Source organism: Rhipicephalus microplus, chromosome 9 (assembly GCF_043290135.1).
Source record: "Rhipicephalus microplus isolate Deutch F79 chromosome 9, USDA_Rmic, whole genome shotgun sequence".
Classification (NCBI taxonomy): Eukaryota; Metazoa; Arthropoda; class Arachnida; order Ixodida; family Ixodidae; genus Rhipicephalus; species Rhipicephalus microplus.
In genome coordinates, this window is record NC_134708.1 from 68,870,774 (window position 1) to 68,890,310 (window position 19,537).

At 47.3% G+C, this 19,537-nt stretch overlaps 28 non-coding genes across 28 annotated transcripts; all 28 read right to left on the reverse strand.

Annotated features, from left to right (window-relative positions):
- Nucleotides 1-67: 67 nt before the first annotated feature.
- TRNAD-GUC (transfer RNA aspartic acid (anticodon GUC)) lies at nt 68-139 on the reverse strand. The gene has a single exon. It is a non-coding gene; the product is annotated as a tRNA-Asp (tRNA).
- A 219-nt stretch (nt 140-358) lies between these two features.
- TRNAD-GUC (transfer RNA aspartic acid (anticodon GUC)) lies at nt 359-430 on the reverse strand. Its single transcript has one exon. It is a non-coding gene; the product is annotated as a tRNA-Asp (tRNA).
- Nucleotides 431-1,240: 810 nt separating this feature from the next.
- On the reverse strand, nt 1,241-1,312 carry TRNAD-GUC (transfer RNA aspartic acid (anticodon GUC)). The gene has a single exon. It is a non-coding gene; the product is annotated as a tRNA-Asp (tRNA).
- Nucleotides 1,313-1,826: 514 nt separating this feature from the next.
- Nucleotides 1,827-1,898, reverse strand: TRNAD-GUC (transfer RNA aspartic acid (anticodon GUC)). Its single transcript has one exon. It is a non-coding gene; the product is annotated as a tRNA-Asp (tRNA).
- A 220-nt stretch (nt 1,899-2,118) lies between these two features.
- Nucleotides 2,119-2,190, reverse strand: TRNAD-GUC (transfer RNA aspartic acid (anticodon GUC)). Its single transcript has one exon. It is a non-coding gene; the product is annotated as a tRNA-Asp (tRNA).
- A 1,978-nt stretch (nt 2,191-4,168) lies between these two features.
- On the reverse strand, nt 4,169-4,240 carry TRNAD-GUC (transfer RNA aspartic acid (anticodon GUC)). Its single transcript has one exon. It is a non-coding gene; the product is annotated as a tRNA-Asp (tRNA).
- A 220-nt stretch (nt 4,241-4,460) lies between these two features.
- Nucleotides 4,461-4,532, reverse strand: TRNAD-GUC (transfer RNA aspartic acid (anticodon GUC)). The gene has a single exon. It is a non-coding gene; the product is annotated as a tRNA-Asp (tRNA).
- A 513-nt stretch (nt 4,533-5,045) lies between these two features.
- On the reverse strand, nt 5,046-5,117 carry TRNAD-GUC (transfer RNA aspartic acid (anticodon GUC)). The gene has a single exon. It is a non-coding gene; the product is annotated as a tRNA-Asp (tRNA).
- Nucleotides 5,118-6,799: 1,682 nt separating this feature from the next.
- TRNAD-GUC (transfer RNA aspartic acid (anticodon GUC)) lies at nt 6,800-6,871 on the reverse strand. Its single transcript has one exon. It is a non-coding gene; the product is annotated as a tRNA-Asp (tRNA).
- A 219-nt stretch (nt 6,872-7,090) lies between these two features.
- Nucleotides 7,091-7,162, reverse strand: TRNAD-GUC (transfer RNA aspartic acid (anticodon GUC)). Its single transcript has one exon. It is a non-coding gene; the product is annotated as a tRNA-Asp (tRNA).
- An 810-nt stretch (nt 7,163-7,972) lies between these two features.
- TRNAD-GUC (transfer RNA aspartic acid (anticodon GUC)) lies at nt 7,973-8,044 on the reverse strand. Its single transcript has one exon. It is a non-coding gene; the product is annotated as a tRNA-Asp (tRNA).
- A 514-nt stretch (nt 8,045-8,558) lies between these two features.
- On the reverse strand, nt 8,559-8,630 carry TRNAD-GUC (transfer RNA aspartic acid (anticodon GUC)). Its single transcript has one exon. It is a non-coding gene; the product is annotated as a tRNA-Asp (tRNA).
- A 220-nt stretch (nt 8,631-8,850) lies between these two features.
- On the reverse strand, nt 8,851-8,922 carry TRNAD-GUC (transfer RNA aspartic acid (anticodon GUC)). Its single transcript has one exon. It is a non-coding gene; the product is annotated as a tRNA-Asp (tRNA).
- A 1,978-nt stretch (nt 8,923-10,900) lies between these two features.
- Nucleotides 10,901-10,972, reverse strand: TRNAD-GUC (transfer RNA aspartic acid (anticodon GUC)). The gene has a single exon. It is a non-coding gene; the product is annotated as a tRNA-Asp (tRNA).
- Nucleotides 10,973-11,192: 220 nt separating this feature from the next.
- Nucleotides 11,193-11,264, reverse strand: TRNAD-GUC (transfer RNA aspartic acid (anticodon GUC)). Its single transcript has one exon. It is a non-coding gene; the product is annotated as a tRNA-Asp (tRNA).
- Nucleotides 11,265-11,488: 224 nt separating this feature from the next.
- On the reverse strand, nt 11,489-11,560 carry TRNAD-GUC (transfer RNA aspartic acid (anticodon GUC)). Its single transcript has one exon. It is a non-coding gene; the product is annotated as a tRNA-Asp (tRNA).
- A 513-nt stretch (nt 11,561-12,073) lies between these two features.
- TRNAD-GUC (transfer RNA aspartic acid (anticodon GUC)) lies at nt 12,074-12,145 on the reverse strand. Its single transcript has one exon. It is a non-coding gene; the product is annotated as a tRNA-Asp (tRNA).
- Nucleotides 12,146-13,240: 1,095 nt separating this feature from the next.
- TRNAD-GUC (transfer RNA aspartic acid (anticodon GUC)) lies at nt 13,241-13,312 on the reverse strand. The gene has a single exon. It is a non-coding gene; the product is annotated as a tRNA-Asp (tRNA).
- Nucleotides 13,313-15,003: 1,691 nt separating this feature from the next.
- Nucleotides 15,004-15,075, reverse strand: TRNAD-GUC (transfer RNA aspartic acid (anticodon GUC)). Its single transcript has one exon. It is a non-coding gene; the product is annotated as a tRNA-Asp (tRNA).
- A 220-nt stretch (nt 15,076-15,295) lies between these two features.
- Nucleotides 15,296-15,367, reverse strand: TRNAD-GUC (transfer RNA aspartic acid (anticodon GUC)). The gene has a single exon. It is a non-coding gene; the product is annotated as a tRNA-Asp (tRNA).
- A 224-nt stretch (nt 15,368-15,591) lies between these two features.
- TRNAD-GUC (transfer RNA aspartic acid (anticodon GUC)) lies at nt 15,592-15,663 on the reverse strand. Its single transcript has one exon. It is a non-coding gene; the product is annotated as a tRNA-Asp (tRNA).
- Nucleotides 15,664-15,881: 218 nt separating this feature from the next.
- On the reverse strand, nt 15,882-15,953 carry TRNAD-GUC (transfer RNA aspartic acid (anticodon GUC)). The gene has a single exon. It is a non-coding gene; the product is annotated as a tRNA-Asp (tRNA).
- Nucleotides 15,954-16,170: 217 nt separating this feature from the next.
- Nucleotides 16,171-16,242, reverse strand: TRNAD-GUC (transfer RNA aspartic acid (anticodon GUC)). The gene has a single exon. It is a non-coding gene; the product is annotated as a tRNA-Asp (tRNA).
- Nucleotides 16,243-16,758: 516 nt separating this feature from the next.
- Nucleotides 16,759-16,830, reverse strand: TRNAD-GUC (transfer RNA aspartic acid (anticodon GUC)). Its single transcript has one exon. It is a non-coding gene; the product is annotated as a tRNA-Asp (tRNA).
- Nucleotides 16,831-17,929: 1,099 nt separating this feature from the next.
- On the reverse strand, nt 17,930-18,001 carry TRNAD-GUC (transfer RNA aspartic acid (anticodon GUC)). The gene has a single exon. It is a non-coding gene; the product is annotated as a tRNA-Asp (tRNA).
- A 515-nt stretch (nt 18,002-18,516) lies between these two features.
- On the reverse strand, nt 18,517-18,588 carry TRNAD-GUC (transfer RNA aspartic acid (anticodon GUC)). The gene has a single exon. It is a non-coding gene; the product is annotated as a tRNA-Asp (tRNA).
- Nucleotides 18,589-19,097: 509 nt separating this feature from the next.
- TRNAD-GUC (transfer RNA aspartic acid (anticodon GUC)) lies at nt 19,098-19,169 on the reverse strand. The gene has a single exon. It is a non-coding gene; the product is annotated as a tRNA-Asp (tRNA).
- A 220-nt stretch (nt 19,170-19,389) lies between these two features.
- On the reverse strand, nt 19,390-19,461 carry TRNAD-GUC (transfer RNA aspartic acid (anticodon GUC)). The gene has a single exon. It is a non-coding gene; the product is annotated as a tRNA-Asp (tRNA).
- Between the last annotated feature and the right edge of the window lie 76 nt (nt 19,462-19,537).

A 19,537-nucleotide genomic window follows, 5' to 3' on the forward strand; every position in this document is an offset into this window, starting at 1 on the left:
GATAATTTTGCCGATTGGTATAGCAGTACAGGTTCAATTCCACCCTATGGCAACTAAAAAATCACTGCTCCCCGTCGGGGAATTAAACCCCGGTCTCCCGCGTGACAGGCAGGGATACTGACCACTATACTAACGAGGATATGCGCAGGACGGCAGACTAGACGGTGTTGTCTGCGAGATCAACACTCTTGCTTGACACGACTGTTTCAGTGGGAGAGAAAAAAAACAGACACTGGAACTAGAGCTTCTCCATTATATTAGCTTACTCTGGAGGAGATGGAGTAAACGAAGATTATTTTGCCGAATGGTATATTAGTGCAGGTTGAATTTCCACCCTATGGTAACTAAAAGATTACTGCTCCCTGTCGGGGAATCGAACCCCGGTCTCCCGCGTGACAGGCGGGGATACTGACCACTATACTAACGAGGATATGCGCATGCACGGCAGACACGACGGTATTGTCTGCGAGATCACAACTCTAGCTTGAAATGACTGTTTCAGTGGGAGAGGAAAAAAAAACAAAGACACCTGGCGCTAGAGCTTCCACATTATGTTAGCTTACTCTGGAGGAGATGGAGAAAACGAAGATTATTTTGCCGAATGGTATAGCAGTGCAGGTTCAATTTCCACCCTTTGGTAACTAAAAAATTACTGCTCCCCGTCGGGAAATCGAACCCCGGTCTCCCGCGTGACAGGCGGGGATACTGACCACTATACTGACGAGGACATGTGTATGCACGGAAGACACGACGGTGTTGTCAGCGAGATCACAACTCTAGCTTCACATGACTGTTTCAGTGGGAGAAGAAAAAAAACAAAGACACCTGGCGCTAGAGTTTCCCCATTATATTAGCTTACTCTGGAGGAGATGGAGAGAACGAAGATTATTTTGCCGATTGGTATAGCAGTGCAGGTTCAATTTCCACTCTATGGTAACTAAAAAATTACTGCTCCCCGTTCGGCAATCGAACCCCGGTCTCCCGCGTGACAGGCGGGGATATTGACCACTCTACTAACGAGGATATGCGCATGCACGGCAGACACGACGGTTTTGTCAGCGAGATCACAACTCTCGCTTGACATGACTTTTTCAGTGGGACAGAAAAAAAACACCTGGCGCTAGAGCTTCCCCATTATATTAGCTTACTCCGAGGGAGATGGAGAAAACGAAGATTATTTTGCCGAATGATATATTAGTGCAGGTTGAATTTCCACCCTATGGTAACTAAAAGATTACTGCTCCCCGTCGGGGAATCGAACCCCGGTCTCCCGCGTGACAGGCGGGGATACTGACCACTATACTAACGAGGATATGCGCATGCACGGCAGACACGACGGTGCTGTCAGCGAGATCACAACTCTAGCTAGACATGACTTTTTCAGTGGGACAGAAAAAAAAACACCTGGCGCTAGAGCTTCCCCATTATATTAGCTTACTCTGGAGGAGATGGAGAAAACGAAGATTATTTTGCCGAATGATATATTAGTGCAGGTTGAATTTCCACCCTATGGTAACTAAAAGAATACTGCTCCCCGTCGGGGAATCGAACCCCGGTCTCCCGCGTGACAGGCGGGGATACTGAGAACTATACTAACGAGGATTTGCGCATGCACGGCAGACACGACGGTGTTGTCAGCGAGATCACAACTCTAGCTTGACATGACTGTTTCAGTGGGAGAGGAAAAAAAACAAAGACACCTGGCGCTAGAGTTTTCCCATTCTATTAGCTTACTCTGGAGGAGATGGAGAGAACGAAGATTATTTTGCCGATTGGTATAGCAGTGCAAGTTCAATTTCCACCCTATGGTAACTAAAAAATTACTGCTCCCCGTCGGGGAATTAAACCCCGGTCTCCCGCGTGACAGGCAGGGATACTGACCACTATACTAACGAGGATATTCGCATGACGGCAGACACGACGGTGTTGTCTGCGAGATCATTATTCTTGCTTGACACGACTGTTTCAGTGGGAGAGAAAAAAAACAGAAACCTGGAACTAGAGCTTCTCCATTATATTAGCTTACTCTGGAGGAGATGGAGTAAACGAAGATTATTTTGCCGAATGGTATATTAGTGCAGGTTGAATTTCCACCCTATGGTAACTAAAAGATTACTGCTCCCCGTCGGGGAATCGAACCCCGGTCTCCCGCGTGACAGGCGGGGATACTGACCACTATACTAACGAGGATATGCGCATCGACGGCAGACTCGACGGTATTGTCTGCGAGATCACAACTCTAGCTTGACATGACTGTTTCAGTGGGAGAGGAAAAAAAACAAAGACACCTGGCGCTAGAGTTTCCCCATTATATTAGCTTACTCTGTAGGAGATGGAGAGAACGAAGATTATTTTGCCGATTGGTATAGCAGTGCAGGTTCAATTTCCCCTCTATGGTAACTAAAAAATTACTGCTCCCCGTTCGGCAATCGAACCCCGGTCTCCCGCGTGACAGGCGGGGATACTGACCACTATACTAACGAGGATATGCGCATGCACGGAAGACACGACGGTGTTGTCAGCGAGATCCCAACTCTCGCTTGACATGACTTTTTCAATGGGACAGAAAAAAAAACACCTTGCGCTAGAGCTTCCCCATTATATTAGCTTACTCCGGAGGAGATGGAGAAAACGAAGATTATTTTGCCGAATGATATATTAGTGCAGGTTGAATTTCCACCCTATGGTAACTAAAAAATTACTGCTCCCTGTTGGGAAATCGAACACCGGTCTCCCGCGTGACAGGCGGGGATACTGACAACTATACTAACGAGAACATGCGCATGCACGGCTGACACGACGGTGTTGTCAGCGAGATCACAACTCTAGCTTGACATGACTGTTTCAGTGGGACAGAAAAAAAGAACACCTGGCGCTAGAGATTCCCCATTATATTAGCTTACTCTGGGGGAGATGGAGAAAACGAAGATTATTTTGCCGAATGATATATTAGTGCAGGTTGAATTTCCACACTATGGTAACTTAAAAATTACTGCTCCCCGTCGGGGAATCGAACCCCGGTCTCCCGCGTGACAGGCGGGGATACTGACAACTATACTAACGAGGTTATGCGCATGCACGGCCGACACGACGGTGTTGTCAGCGAGATCACAACTCTAGCTTGACATGACTGTTTCAGTGGGAGAGGAAAAAAAACAAAGACACCTGGCGCTAGAGTTTCCCCATTATATTAGCTTACTCTGTAGGAGATGGAGAGAACGAAGATTATTTTGCCGATTGGTATAGCAGTGCAGGTTCAATTTCCCCTCTATGGTAACTAAAAAATTACTGCTCCCCGTTCGGCAATCGAACCCCGGTCTCCCGCGTGACAGGCGGGGATACTGACCACTATACTAACGAGGATATGCGCATGCACGGCTGACACGACGGTGTTGTCAGCGAGATCACAACTCTAGCTTGACATGACTGTTTCAGTGGGACAGAAAAAAAGAACACCTGGCGCTAGAGCTTCCCCATTATATTAGCTTACTCTGGAGGAGATGGAGAAAACGAAGATTATTTTGCCGAATGATATATTAGTGCAGGTTGAATTTCCGCCCTATGGTAACTAAAAAATTACTGCTCCCCGTCGGGGAATTAAACCCCGGTTTTCTGCGTGACAGGCAGGGATACTGACCACTATACTAACGAGGATATGCGCACGACGGCAGACACGACGGTTTTGTCTGCGAGATCAACACTCTAGCTTGACACGACTGTTTCAGTGGGAAAGAAAAAAAACAGACACCTGGCGCTAGAGCTTCCCCAATATAATAGCTTACTCTGGAGGAGATGGAGAAAACGAAGATTATTTTGCCGAATGGTATATTAGTGCAGGTTGAATTTCCACCCTATGGTAACTAAAAAATTACTGCTCCCTGTCGGGGAATCAAACCCCGGTCTCCCGCGTGACAGGCGGGGATACTGACCACTATACTATCGAGGATATGTGTATGCACGGAAGACACGACGGTGTTGTCAGCGAGATCACAACTCTAGCTTGACATGACTGTTTCAGTGGGAGAGGGAAAAAACAAAGACACCTGGCGCTAGAGTTTTCCCATTATATTAGCTTACTCTGGAGGAGATGGAGAGAACGAAGATAATTTTGCCGATTGGTATAGCAGTACAGGTTCAATTCCACCCTATGGCAACTAAAAAATCACTGCTCCCCGTCGGGGAATTAAACCCCGGTCTCCCGCGTGACAGGCAGGGATACTGACCACTATACTAACGAGGATATGCGCAGGACGGCAGACTAGACGGTGTTGTCTGCGAGATCAACACTCTTGCTTGACACGACTGTTTCAGTGGGAGAGAAAAAAAACAGACACCTGGAACTAGAGCTTCTCCATTATATTAGCTTACTCTGGAGGAGATGGAGTAAACGAAGATTATTTTGCCGAATGGTATATTAGTGCAGGTTGAATTTCCACCCTATGGTAACTAAAAGATTACTGCTCCCCGTCGGGGAATCGAACCCCGGTCTCCCGCGTGACAGGCGGGGATACTGACCACTATACTAACGAGGATATGCGCATGCACGGCAGACACGACGGTATTGTCTGCGAGATCACAACTCTAGCTTGAAATGACTGTTTCAGTGGGAGAGGAAAAAAAACAAAGACACCTGGCGCTAGAGCTTCCACATTATGTTAGCTTACTCTGGAGGAGATGGAGAAAACGAAGATTATTTTGCCGCATGGTATAGCAGTGCAGGTTCAATTTCCACCCTTTGGTAACTAAAAAATTACTGCTCCCCGTTCGGCAATCGAACCCCGGTCTCCCGCGTGACAGGCGGGGATATTGACCACTCTACTAACGAGGATATGCGCATGCACGGCAGACACGACGGTTTTGTCAGCGAGATCACAACTCTCGCTTGACATGACTTTTTCAGTGGGACAGAAAAAAAACACCTGGCGCTAGAGCTTCCCCATTATATTAGCTTACTCCGAGGGAGATGGAGAAAACGAAGATTATTTTGCCGAATGATATATTAGTGCAGGTTGAATTTCCACCCTATGGTAACTAAAAGATTACTGCTCCCCGTCGGGGAATCGAACCCCGGTCTCCCGCGTGACAGGCGGGGATACTGACCACTATACTAACGAGGATATGCGCATGCACGGCAGACACGACGGTGCTGTCAGCGAGATCACAACTCTAGCTAGACATGACTTTTTCAGTGGGACAGAAAAAAAAACACCTGGCGCTAGAGCTTCCCCATTATATTAGCTTACTCTGGGGGAGATGGAGAAAACAAAGATTATTTTGCCGAATGATATCTAGTGCAGGTTGAATTTCCACACTATGGTAACTTAAAAATTACTGCTCCCCGTCGGGGAATCGAACCCCGGTCTCCCGCGTGACAGACGGGGATACTGACAACTATACTAACGAGGATTTGCGCATGCACGGCTGACACGACGGTGTTGTCAGCGAGATCACAACTCTAGCTTGACATGACTGTTTCAGTGGGACAGAAAAAAAGAACACCTGGCGCTAGAGATTCCCCATTATATTAGCTTACTCTGGGGGAGATGGAGAAAACGAAGATTATTTTGCCGAATGATATATTAGTGCAGGTTGAATTTCCACACTATGGTAACTTAAAAATTACTGCTCCCCGTCGGGGAATCGAACCCCGGTCTCCCGCGTGACAGGCGGCGATACTGACAACTATACTAACGAGGTTATGCGCATGCACGGCCGACACGACGGTGTTGTCAGCGAGATCACAACTCTAGCTTGACATGACTGTTTCAGTGGGAGAGGGAAAAAAACAAAGACACCTGGCGCTAGAGTTTCCCCATTATATTAGCTTACTCTGTAGGAGATGGAGAGAACGAAGATTATTTTGCCGATTGGTATAGCAGTGCAGGTTCAATTTCCCCTCTATGGTAACTAAAAAATTACTGCTCCCCGTTCGGCAATCGAACCCCCGTCTCCCGCGTGACAGGCGTTGATACTGACCACTATACTAACGAGGATATGCGCATGCACGGCTGACACGACGGTGTTGTCAGCGAGATCACAACTCTAGCTTGACATGACTGTTTCAGTGGGACAGAAAAAAAGAACACCTGGCGCTAGAGCTTCCCCATTCTATTAGCTTACTCTGGAGGAGATGGAGAAAACGAAGATTATTTTGCCGAATGATATATTAGTGCAGGTTGAATTTCCGCGCTATGGTAACTAAAAAATTACTGCTCCCCGTCGGGGAATTAAACCCCGGTTTTCTGCGTGACAGGCAGGGATACTGACCACTATACTAACGAGGATATGCGCACGACGGCAGACACGACGGTTTTGTCTGCGAGATCAACACTCTAGCTTGACACGACTGTTTCAGTGGGAAAGAAAAAAAAACAGACACCTGGCGCTAGAGCTTCCCCAATATAATAGCTTACTCTGGAGGAGATGGAGAAAACGAAGATTATTTTGCCGAATGGTATATTAGTGCAGGTTGAATTTCCACCCTATGGTAACTAAAAAATTACTGCTCCCTGTCGGGGAATCAAACCCCGGTCTCCCGCGTGACAGGCGGGGATACTGACCACTATACTATCGAGGATATGTGTATGCACGGAAGACACGACGGTGTTGTCAGCGAGATCACAACTCTAGCTTGACATGACTGTTTCAGTGGGAGAGGGAAAAAACAAAGACACCTGGCGCTAGAGTTTTCCCATTATATTAGCTTACTCTGGAGGAGATGGAGAGAACGAAGATAATTTTGCCGATTGGTATAGCAGTACAGGTTCAATTCCACCCTATGGCAACTAAAAAATCACTGCTCCCCGTCGGGGAATTAAACCCCGGTCTCCCGCGTGACAGGCAGGGATACTGACCACTATACTAACGAGGATATGCGCAGGACGGCAGACTAGACGGTGTTGTCTGCGAGATCAACACTCTTGCTTGACACGACTGTTTCAGTGGGAGAGAAAAAAAACAGACACTGGAACTAGAGCTTCTCCATTATATTAGCTTACTCTGGAGGAGATGGAGTAAACGAAGATTATTTTGCCGAATGGTATATTAGTGCAGGTTGAATTTCCACCCTATGGTAACTAAAAGATTACTGCTCCCTGTCGGGGAATCGAACCCCGGTCTCCCGCGTGACAGGCGGGGATACTGACCACTATACTAACGAGGATATGCGCATGCACGGCAGACACGACGGTATTGTCTGCGAGATCACAACTCTACCTTGAAATGACTGTTTCAGTGGGAGAGGAAAAAAAACAAAGACACCTGGCGCTAGAGCTTCCACATTATGTTAGCTTACTCTGGAGGAGATGGAGAAAACGAAGATTATTTTGCCGAATGGTATAGCAGTGCAGGTTCAATTTCCACCCTTTGGTAACTAAAAAATTACTGCTCCCCGTCGGGAAATCGAACCCCGGTCTCCCGCGTGACAGGCGGGGATACTGACCACTATACTGACGAGGACATGTGTATGCACGGAAGACACGACGGTGTTGTCAGCGAGATCACAACTCTAGCTTCACATGACTGTTTCAGTGGGAGAAGAAAAAAAAACAAAGACACCTGGCGCTAGAGTTTCCCCATTATATTAGCTTACTCTGGAGGAGATGGAGAGAACGAAGATTATTTTGCCGATTGGTATAGCAGTGCAGGTTCAATTTCCACTCTATGGTAACTAAAAAATTACTGCTCCCCGTTCGGCAATCGAACCCCGGTCTCCCGCGTGACAGGCGGGGATATTGACCACTCTACTAACGAGGATATGCGCATGCACGGCAGACACGACGGTTTTGTCAGCGAGATCACAACTCTCGCTTGACATGACTTTTTCAGTGGGACAGAAAAGAAACACCTGGCGCTAGAGCTTCCCCATTATATTAGCTTACTCCGAGGGAGATGGAGAAAACGAAGATTATTTTGCCGAATGATATATTAGTGCAGGTTGAATTTCCACCCTATGGTAACTAAAAGATTACTGCTCCCCGTCGGGGAATCGAACCCCGGTCTCCCGCGTGACAGGCGGGGATACTGACCACTATACTAACGAGGATATGCGCATGCACGGCAGACACGACGGTGCTGTCAGCGAGATCACAACTCTAGCTAGACATGACTTTTTCAGTGGGACAGAAAAAAAAACACCTGGCGCTAGAGCTTCCCCATTATATTAGCTTACTCTGGAGGAGATGGAGAAAACGAAGATTATTTTGCCGAATGATATATTAGTGCAGGTTGAATTTCCACCCTATGGTAACTAAAAGAATACTGCTCCCCGTCGGGGAATCGAACCCCGGTCTCCCGCGTGACAGGCGGGGATACTGAGAACTATACTAACGAGGATTTGCGCATGCACGGCAGACACGACGGTGTTGTCAGCGAGATCACAACTCTAGCTTGACATGACTGTTTCAGTGGGAGAGGAAAAAAAACAAAGACACCTGGCGCTAGAGTTTTCCCATTCTATTAGCTTACTCTGGAGGAGATGGAGAGAACGAAGATTATTTTGCCGATTGGTATAGCAGTGCAAGTTCAATTTCCACCCTATGGTAACTAAAAAATTACTGCTCCCCGTCGGGGAATTAAACCCCGGTCTCCCGCGTGACAGGCAGGGATACTGACCACTATACTAACGAGGATATTCGCATGACGGCAGACACGACGGTGTTGTCTGCGAGATCATTACTCTTGCTTGACACGACTGTTTCAGTGGGAGAGAAAAAAAACAGAAACCTGGAACTAGAGCTTCTCCATTATATTAGCTTACTCTGGAGGAGATGGAGTAAACGAAGATTATTTTGCCGAATGGTATATTAGTGCAGGTTGAATTTCCACCCTATGGTAACTAAAAGATTACTGCTCCCCGTCGGGGAATCGAACCCCGGTCTCCCGCGTGACAGGCGGGCATACTGACCACTATACTAACGAGGATATGCGCATCGACGGCAGACTCGACGGTATTGTCTGCGAGATCACAACTCTAGCTTGACATGACTGTTTCAGTGGGAGAGGAAAAAAAACAAAGACACCTGGCGCTAGAGTTTCCCCATTATATTAGCTTACTCTGTAGGAGATGGAGAGAACGAAGATTATTTTGCCGATTGGTATAGCAGTGCAGGTTCAATTTCCCCTCTATGGTAACTAAAAAATTACTGCTCCCCGTTCGGCAATCGAACCCCGGTCTCCCGCGTGACAGGCGGGGATACTGACCACTATAATAACGAGGATATGCGCATGCACGGAAGACACGACGGTGTTGTCAGCGAGATCCCAACTCTCGCTTGACATGACTTTTTCAATGGGACAGAAAAAAAAACACCTTGCGCTAGAGCTTCCCCATTATATTAGCTTACTCCGGAGGAGATGGAGAAAACGAAGATTATTTTGCCGAATGATATATTAGTGCAGGTTGAATTTCCACCCTATGGTAACTAAAAAATTACTGCTCCCTGTCGGGAAATCGAACACCGGTCTCCCGCGTGACAGGCGGGGATACTGACAACTATACTAACGAGAACATGCGCATGCACGGCTGACACGACGGTGTTGTCAGCGAGATCACAACTCTAGCTTGACATGACTGTTTCAGTGGGACAGAAAAAAAGAACACCTGGCGCTAGAGATTCCCCATTATATTAGCTTACTCTGGGGGAGATGGAGAAAACGAAGATTATTTTGCCGAATGATATATTAGTGCAGGTTGAATTTCCACACTATGGTAACTTAAAAATTACTGCTCCCCGTCGGGGAATCGAACCCCGGTCTCCCGCGTGACAGGCGGGGATACTGACAACTATACTAACGAGGTTATGCGCATGCACGGCCGACACGACGGTGTTGTCAGCGAGATCACAACTCTAGCTTGACATGACTGTTTCAGTGGGAGAGGAAAAAAAACAAAGACACCTGGCGCTAGAGTTTCCCCATTATATTAGCTTACTCTGTAGGAGATGGAGAGAACGAAGATTATTTTGCCGATTGGTATAGCAGTGCAGGTTCAATTTCCCCTCTATGGTAACTAAAAAATTACTGCTCCCCGTTCGGCAATCGAACCCCGGTCTCCCGCGTGACAGGCGGGGATACTGACCACTATACTAACGAGGATATGCGCATGCACGGCTGACACGACGGTGTTGTCAGCGAGATCACAACTCTAGCTTGACATGACTGTTTCAGTGGGACAGAAAAAAAGAACACCTGGCGCTAGAGCTTCCCCATTATATTAGCTTACTCTGGAGGAGATGGAGAAAACGAAGATTATTTTGCCGAATGATATATTAGTGCAGGTTGAATTTCCGCCCTATGGTAACTAAAAAATTACTGCTCCCCGTCGGGGAATTAAACCCCGGTTTTCTGCGTGACAGGCAGGGATACTGACCACTATACTAACGAGGATATGCGCACGACGGCAGACACGACGGTTTTGTCTGCGAGATCAACACTCTAGCTTGACACGACTGTTTCAGTGGGAAAGAAAAAAAACAGACACCTGGCGCTAGAGCTTCCCCAATATAATAGCTTACTCTGGAGGAGATGGAGAAAACGAAGATTATTTTGCCGAATGGTATATTAGTGCAGGTTGAATTTCCACCCTATGGTAACTAAAAAATTACTGCTCCCTGTCGGGGAATCAAACCCCGGTCTCCCGCGTGACAGGCGGGGATACTGACCACTATACTATCGAGGATATGTGTATGCACGGAAGACACGACGGTGTTGTCAGCGAGATCACAACTCTAGCTTGACATGACTGTTTCAGTGGGAGAGGGAAAAAACAAAGACACCTGGCGCTAGAGTTTTCCCATTATATTAGCTTACTCTGGAGGAGATGGAGAGAACGAAGATAATTTTGCCGATTGGTATAGCAGTACAGGTTCAATTCCACCCTATGGCAACTAAAAAATCACTGCTCCCCGTCGGGGAATTAAACCCCGGTCTCCCGCGTGACAGGCAGGGATACTGACCACTATACTAACGAGGATATGCGCAGGACGGCAGACTAGACGGTGTTGTCTGCGAGATCAACACTCTTGCTTGACACGACTGTTTCAGTGGGAGAGAAAAAAAACAGACACCTGGAACTAGAGCTTCTCCATTATATTAGCTTACTCTGGAGGAGATGGAGTAAACGAAGATTATTTTGCCGAATGGTATATTAGTGCAGGTTGAATTTCCACCCTATGGTAACTAAAAGATTACTGCTCCCCGTCGGGGAATCGAACCCCGGTCTCCCGCGTGACAGGCGGGGATACTGACCACTATACTAACGAGGATATGCGCATGCACGGCAGACACGACGGTATTGTCTGCGAGATCACAACTCTAGCTTGAAATGACTGTTTCAGTGGGAGAGGAAAAAAAACAAAGACACCTGGCGCTAGAGCTTCCACATTATGTTAGCTTACTCTGGAGGAGATGGAGAAAACGAAGATTATTTTGCCGCATGGTATAGCAGTGCAGGTTCAATTTCCACCCTTTGGTAACTAAAAAATTACTGCTCCCCGTCGGGGAATCGAACCCCGGTCTCCCGCGTGACAGGCGGGGATACTGACCACTATACTAACGAGGACATGTGTATGCACGGAAGACACGACGGTGTTGTCAGCGAGATCACAACTCTAGCTTGACATGACTGTTTCAGTGGGAGAAGAAAAAAAACAAAGACACCTGGCGCTAGAGTTTCCCCATTATATTAGCTTACTCTGGAGGAGATGGAGAGAACGAAGATTATTTTGCCGATTGGTATAGCAGTGCAGGTTCAATTTCCACTCTATGGTAACTAAAAAATTACTGCTCCCCGTTCGGCAATCGAACCCCGGTCTCCCGCGTGACAGGCGGGGATATTGACCACTCTACTAACGAGGATATGCGCATGCACGGCAGACACGACGGTTTTGTCAGCGAGATCACAACTCTCGCTTGACATGACTTTTTCAGTGGGACAGAAAAAAAACACCTGGCGCTAGAGCTTCCCCATTATATTAGCTTACTCCGAGGGAGATGGAGAAAACGAAGATTATTTTGCCGAATGATATATTAGTGCAGGTTGAATTTCCACCCTATGGTAACTAAAAGATTACTGCTCCCCGTCGGGGAATCGAACCCCGGTCTCCCGCGTGACAGGCGGGGATACTGACCACTATACTAACGAGGATATGCGCATGCACGGCAGACACGACGGTGCTGTCAGCGAGATCACAACTCTAGCTAGACATGACTTTTTCAGTGGGACAGAAAAAAAAACACCTGGCGCTAGAGCTTCCCCATTATATTAGCTTACTCTGGGGGAGATGGAGAAAACAAAGATTATTTTGCCGAATGATATCTAGTGCAGGTTGAATTTCCACACTATGGTAACTTAAAAATTACTGCTCCCCGTCGGGGAATCGAACCCCGGTCTCCCGCGTGACAGACGGGGATACTGACAACTATACTAACGAGGATTTGCGCATGCACGGCAGACACGATGGTGTTGTCAGCGAGATCACAACTCTAGCTTGACATGACTGTTTCAGTGGGAGAGGAAAAAAAACAAAGACACCTGGCGCTAGAGTTTTCCCATTCTATTAGCTTACTCTGGAGAAGATGGAGAGAACGAAGATTATTTTGCCGATTGGTATAGCAGTGCAAGTTCAATTTCCACCCTATGGTAACTAAAAAATTACTGCACCCCGTCGGGGAATTAAACCCCGGTCTCCCGCGTGACAGGCAGGGATACTGACCACTATACTAACGAGGATATGCGCATGACGGCAGACACGACGGTGTTGTCTGTGAGATCAGCACTCTTGCTTGACACGTCTGTTTCAGTGGGAGAGAAAAAAAACAGAAACCTGGAACTAGAGCTTCTCCATTATATTAGCTTACTCTGGAGGAGATGGAGTAAACGAAGATTATTTTGCCTAATGGTATATTAGTGCAGGTTGAATTTCCACCCTATGGTAACTAAAAGATTACTGCTCCCCGTCGGGGAATTAAACCCCGGTCTCCCGCGTGACAGGCGGGGATACTGGCCACTATACTAAGGAGGATATGCGCATGCACGGCAGACACGACGGTATTGTCTGCGAGATCACAACTCTAGCTTGAAGTGACTGTTTCAGTGGGACAGAAAAAAGAACACCTGGCACTAGAGCTTCCCCATTATATTAGCTTACTCTGGAGGAGATGGAGAGAACGAGGATTATTTTGCCGATTGGTATAGCAGTGCAGGTTCAATTTCCACCCTATGGCAACTAAAAAATCACTGCTCCCCGTCGGGGAATTAAACCCCGGTCTCCCGCGTGACAGGCAGGGATACTGACCACTATACTAACGAGGATATGCGCAGGACGGCAGACTAGACGGTGTTGTCTGCGAGATCAACACTCTTGCTTGACACGACTGTTTCAGTGGGAGAGAAAAAAAAACAGACACCGGGAACTAGAGCTTTTCAGTTATATTAGCTTACTCTGGAGGAGATGGAGTAAACGAAGATTATTTTGCCGAATGGTATATTAGTGCAGGTTGAATTTCCACCCTATGGTAACTAAATGATTACTGCTCCCCATCGGCGAATCGAACCCCGGTCTCCCGCGTGACAGGCGGGGATACTGACCACTATACTAACGAGGATATGCGCATGCACGGCAGACACGACGGTATTGTCTGCGAGATCACAACTCTAGCTTGACATGACTGTTTCAGTGGGAGAGGAAAAAAAACAAAGACACCTGGCGCTAGAGTTTCCTCATTATATTAGCTTACTCTGTAGGAGATGGAGAGAACGAAGATTATTTTGCCGATTGGTATAGCAGTGCAGGTTCAATTTCCCCTCCATGGTAACTAAAAAATTACTGCTCCCCGTTCGGCAATCGAACCCCGGTCTCCCGCGTGACAGGCGGGGATACTGACCACTATACTAACGAGGATATGCGCATGCACGGCTGACACGACGGTGTTGTCAGCGAGATCACAACTCTAGCTTGACATGACTGTTTCAGTGGGAGAGGATAAAAAACAAAGACACCTGGCGCTAGAGTTTCCCCAATATATTAGCTTACTCTGTAGGAGATGGAGAGAACGAAGATTATTTTGTCGATTGGTATAGCAGTGCAGGTTCAATTTCCCCTCTATGGTAACTAAAAAATTACTGCTCCCCGTTCGGCAATCGAACCCCGGTCTCCCGCGTGACAGGCGGGGATACTGACCACTATACTAACGAGGATATCGCATGCACGGCTGACACGACGGTGTTGTCAGCGAGATCACAACTCTAGCTTGACATGACTGTTTCAGTGGGACAGAAAAAAAGAACACCTGGCGCTAGAGCTTCCCCATTGTATTAGCTTACTCTGGAGGAGATGGAGAAAACGAAGATTATTTTGCCGAATGATATATTAGTGCAGGTTGAATTTCCGCCCTATGGTAACTAAAAAATTACTGCTCCCCGTCGGGGAATTAAACCCCGGTCTTCTGCGTGACAGGCATGGATACTGACCACTATACTAACGAGGATATGCGCACGACGGCAGACACGACGGTTTTGTCTGCGAGATCAACACTCTAGCTTGACACGACTGTTTCAGTGGGAAAGAAAAAAAAACAGACACCTGGCGCTAGAGCTTCCCCAATATAATAGCTTACTCTGGAGGAGATGGAGAAAACGAAGATTATTTTGCCGAATGGTATATTAGTGCAGGTTGAATTTCCACCCTATGGTAACTAAAAAATTACTGCTCCCTGTCGGGGAATCAAACCCCGGTCTCCCGCGTGACAGGCGGGGATACTGACCACTATACTAACGAGGATATGTGTATGCACGGAAGACACGACGGTGTTGTCAGCGAGATCACAACTCTAGCTTGACATGACTGTTTCAGTGGGAGAGGGAAAAAACAAAGACACCTGGCGCTAGAGTTTTCCCATTATATTAGCTTACTCTGGAGGAGATGGAGAGAACGAAGATAATTTTGCCGATTGGTATAGCAGTACAGGTTCAATTTCCACCCTATGGCAACTAAAAAATCACTGCTCCCCGTCGGGGAATTAAACCCCGGTCTCCCGCGTGACAGGCAGGGATACTGACCACTATACTAACGAGGATATGCGCAGGACGGCAGACTAGACGGTGTTGTCTGCGAGATCAACACTCTTGCTTGACACGACTGTTTCAGTGGGAGAGAAAAAAAACAGACACCTGGAACTAGAGCTTCTCCATTATATTAGCTTACTCTGGAGGAGATGGAGTAAACGAAGATTATTTTGCCGAATGGTATATTAGTGCAGGTTGAATTTCCACCCTATGGTAACTAAAAGATTACTGCTCCCCGTCGGGGAATCGAACCCCGGTCTCCCGCGTGACAGGCGGGGATACTGACCACTATACTAACGAGGATATGCGCATGCACGGCAGACACGACGGTATTGTCTGCGAGATCACAACTCTAGCTTGAAATGACTGTTTCAGTGGGAGAGGAAAAAAAACAAAGACACCTGGCGCTAGAGCTTCCACATTATGTTAGCTTACTCTGGAGGAGATGGAGAAAACGAAGATTATTTTGCCGAATGGTATAGCAGTGCAGGTTCAATTTCCCCCCTTTGGTAACTAAAAAATTACTGCTCCCAGTCGGGGAATCGAACCCCGGTCTCCCGCGTGACAGGCGGGGATACTGACCACTATACTAACGAGGATATGCGCATGCACGGCAGACACGACGGTTTTGTCAGCGAGATCACAACTCTCGCTTGACATGACTTTTTCAGTGGGACAGAAAAAAAAACACCTGGCGCTAGAGCTTCCCCATTATATTAGCTTACTCCGAGGGAGATGGAGAAAACGAAGATTATTTTGCCGAATGATATATTAGTGCAGGTTGAATTTCCACCCTATGGTAAATAAAAGATTACTGCTCCCCGTCGGGGAATCGAACCCCGGTCTCCCGCGTGACAGGCGGGGATACTGACCACTATACTAACGAGGATATGCGCATGCACGGCAGACACGACGGTGCTGTCAGCGAGATCACAACTCTAGCTAGACATGACTTTTTCAGTGGGACAGAAAAAAAAACACCTGGTGCTAGAGCTTCCCCATTATATTAGCTTACTCTGGGGGAGATGGAGAAAACAAATATTATTTTGCCGAATGATATCTAGTGCAGGTTGAATTTCCACACTATGGTAACTTAAAAATTACTGCTCCCCGTCGGGGAATCGAACCCCGGTCTCCCGCGTGACAGGCGGGGATACTGACAACTATACTAACGAGGATTTGCGCATGCACGGCAGACACGATGGTGTTGTCAGCGAGATCACAACTCTAGCTTGACATGACTGTTTCAGTGGGAGAGGAAAAAAAACAAAGACACCTGGCGCTAGAGTTTTCCCATTCTATTAGCTTACTCTGGAGAAGATGGAGAGAACGAAGATTATTTTGCCGATTGGTATAGCAGTGCAAGTTCAATTTCCACCCTATGGTAACTAAAAAATTACTGCACCCCGTCGGGGAATTAAACCCCGGTCTCCCGCGTGACAGGCAGGGATACTGACCACTATACTAACGAGGATATGCGCATGACGGCAGACACGACGGTGTTGTCTGTGAGATTAACACTCTTGCTTGACACGACTGTTTCAGTGGGAGAGAAAAAAAACAGAAACCTGGAACTAGAGCTTCTCCATTATATTAGCTTACTCTGGAGGCGATGGAGTAAACGAAGACTATTTTGCCGAATGGTATATTAGTGCAGGTTGAATTTCCACGCTATGGTAACTAAAAGATTACTGCTCCCCGTCGGGGAATCGAACCCCGGTCTCCCGCGTGACAGGCGGGGATACTGACCACTATACTAACGAGGATATACGCATGCACGGCTGACACGACGGTGTTGTCAGCGAGATCACAACTCTAGCTTGACATGACTGTTTCAGTGGGACAGAAAAAAAGAACACCTGGCGCTAGAGCTTCCCCATTATATTAGCTTACTCTGGAGGAGATGGAGAAAACGAAGATTATTTTGCCGAATGATATATTAGTGCAGGTTGAATTTCCGCCCTATGGTAACTAAAAAATTACTGCTCCCCGTCGGGGAATTAAACCCCGGTCTTCTGCGTGACAGGCAGGGATACTGACCACTATACTAACGAGGATATGCGCACGACGGCAGACACGACGGTTTTGTCTGCGAGATCAACACTCTAGCTTGACACGACTGTTTCAGTGGGAAAGAAAAAAAAACAGACACCTGGCGCTAGAGCTTCCCCAATATAATAGCTTACTCTGGAGGAGATGGAGAAAACGAAGATTATTTTGCCGAATGGTATATTAGTGCAGGTTGAATTTCCACCCTATGGTAACTAAAAAATTACTGCTCCCTGTCGGGGAATCAAACCCCGGTCTCCCGCGTGACAGGCGGGGATACTGACCACTATACTAACGAGGATATGTGTATGCACGGAAGACACGACGGTGTTGTCAGCGAGATCACAACTCTAGCTTGACATGACTGTTTCAGTGGGAGAGGGAAAAAACAAAGACACCTGGCGCTAGAGTTTTCCCATTATATTAGCTTACTCTGGAGGAGATGGAGAGAACGAAGATAATTTTGCCGATTGGTATAGCAGTACAGGTTCAATTTCCACCCTATGGCAACTATAAAATCACTGCTCCCCGTCGGGGAATGAAACCCCGGTCTCCCGCGTGACAGGCAGGGATACTGACCACTATACTAACGAGGATATGCGCAGGACGGCAGACTAGACGGTGTTGTCTGCGAGATCAACACTCTTGCTTGACACGACTGTTTCAGTGGGAGAGAAAAAAAACAGACACCTGGAACTAGAGCTTCTCCATTATATTAGCTTACTCTGGAGGAGATGGAGTAAACGAAGATTATTTTGCCGAATGGTATATTAGTGCAGGTTGAATTTCCACCCTATGGTAACTAAAAGATTACTGCTCCCCGTCGGGGAATCGAACCCCGGTCTCCCGCGTGACAGGCGGGGATACTGACCAATATACTAACGAGGATATGCGCATGCACGGCAGACACGACGGTATTGTCTGCGAGATCACAACTCTAGCTTGAAATGACTGTTTCAGTGGGAGAGGAAAAAAAACAAAGACACCTGGCGCTAGAGCTTCCACATTATGTTAGCTTACTCTGGAGGAGATGGAGAAAACGAAGATTATTTTGCCGAATGGTATAGCAGTGCAGGTTCAATTTCCCCTCTATGGTAACTAAAAAATTACTGCTCCCCGTTCGGCAATCGAACCCCGGTCTCCCGCGTGACAGGCGGGGATACTGACCACTATACTAACGAGGATATGCGCATGCATGGCTGACACGACGGTGTTGTCAGCGAGATCACAACTCTAGCTTGACATGACTGTTTCAGTGGGACAGAAAAAAAGAACACCTGGCGCTAGAGCTTCCCCATTATATTAGCTTACTCTGGAGGAGATGGAGAAAACGAAGATTATTTTGCCGAATGATATATTAGTGCAGGTTGAATTTCCGCCCTATGGTAACTAAAAAATTACTGCTCCCCGTCGGGGAATTAAACCCCGGTCTCCCGCGTGACAGGCGGGGACACTGACCACTATACCAACGAGGATATGCGCATGCACGGCAGACACGACGGTGTTGTCAGCGAGATCACAACTCTCGCTTGACATGACTCTTTCAGTGGGACAGAAAAAAAAACACCTGGCGCTAGAGCTTCCCCATTATATCAGCTTACTCTGGGGGAGATGGAGAGAACGAAGATTATTTTGCCGAATGATATATTAGTGCACGTTGAATTTCCACCCTGTGGTAACTAAAAAATTACTGCTCCCCGTCCAGGAATTAAACCCCGGTCTCCCGCTTGACAGGCAGGGTTATTGACAACTATACTAATGGAGGATATGCGCATGACGGCAGACACGACGGTGTTGTCTGCGACATCAACACTCTAGCTTGACACGACTGTTTCAGTGGGAGAGAAAAAAACAGATACCTGGCGCTAGAGCTTCCCTTTTATATTAGCTTACTCTGGAGGAGATGGAGAAAACGAAGATTATTTTGCCGATTGTATATTAGTGCCGGTTGAATTTCCACCCTATGGTAACTAAAAGATTACTGCTCCCCGTCGGGGAATCGAACCCCGGTCTCCCGCGTGACAGGCGGGGATACTGGCCACTATACTAACGAGGATATGCGCATGCACGGCAGACACGACGGTATTGTCTGCGAGATCACAACTCTAGCTTGACATGACTGTTTCAGTGGGAGAGAAAAAAAACAGATACCTGGTGCTAGAGCTTCCCCTTTATATTAGCTTACTCTGGAGGAGATGGAGAAAACGAAGATTATTTTGCCGATTTTATATTAGTGCAGGTTGAATTTCCACCCTATGGTAACTAAAAGATTTTTGCTCCCCGTCGGGGAATCGAACCCTGGTCTCCCGCGTGACAGGCGGGCATACTGGCCACTATACTAACGAGGATATGCGCATGCACGGCAGACACGACGGTATTGTCTGCGAGATCACAACTCTAGCTTGACATGAATATTTCAGTGGG